Source organism: Chelonoidis abingdonii, chromosome 1 (genome assembly GCF_003597395.2).
Source record: "Chelonoidis abingdonii isolate Lonesome George chromosome 1, CheloAbing_2.0, whole genome shotgun sequence".
Taxonomy (NCBI): Eukaryota; Metazoa; Chordata; order Testudines; family Testudinidae; genus Chelonoidis; species Chelonoidis abingdonii.
In genome coordinates, this window is record NC_133769.1 from 4,513,102 (window position 1) to 4,514,112 (window position 1,011).

Sequence of the window (1,011 nt, forward strand, 5' to 3'; positions counted from 1 at the left end):
TAAAATAACGATGAGCTTTCCCCCTTCCCCGTGGCTGCCAGCGGTGAAAGGAAGAAGCAGGCGGTAGAACAGCCTCTCTCGGATGACCAGCCTTCAGCCAGGGGGCGGGAGCAATGCCTGTGCTTTCCCCAGCCCCTCGCTACCCTGGTCGGATCCTCCCCGGTGTGCAGAAAAGCGCACAAGGCAGGGAGGGGGGGGCAGCGTGTGAGGGTGTTTTTTGAGCAGGGGGGGTAGCAGCATGTGTGTTCGCTGCCTTGAGCCCTTGTCTCCCCTTCCTACCCCCCACCAATGAAATTTCACTATTAGCCCAATCAGGGTGGAGATCCTAGGTGTCACTAGTGAGTATAGAATAGAAAGGGGGGGGGGCGGGGGCACAGTAAAATCAAGGCAGCCGGAGTTGCAGGCTTTGGCAGCGCTTCAGTGCACGCGCCGCCGCGAGCCAGAGGCAGCAGCGAGCCGCGGAGAGTTTGGTGGCAGCCGAGCTCCAGCAAACTTTGAGCGAAGCTGCTGCGGGAGGGGTGGAGGGAAGCGAGCCTGGGGCCCCTCCAGCACCCGCCGCGCCTTAGGGGGGCCGGACGCAGGAGCAAGTGGCCAGGAGCGCTGCAAACCGGGATTGGGGAAGGTGGTTTTTGGTGCCAACACCCCCCTACCACGTTGCTACAGGATCGGCCTTGGCTGTTTGGGCTGGAGGGGGGGCGCTTGTGTGTGTCTAAAGACTGAGCCACCCCCTCTCCCCAGCCACCATTGGAGAGCGAGCCAGCGCCAGCGGGAGCAAGGCTGGCGAGACAGCCGCAGTGTGCGCCCTCCCAGGCGGGCACAGAGCAGCGGGGGCAGCCGCGGAGCCGAGAGGGGAGCCGGGCATGGCTGAGTGAAGAAGCCCCGGGTCGCCGCCTCCAGCCCCGGCGGAACGGGCGGAGAGGTGCCGCTCCGGACTGCAGCCCAGCCCGCGCGCTCAGCGCCAGCCCCCCTGTGCTGATTTGGGGGGGAAGGGAGGGAGGGGGGAATTTGGGG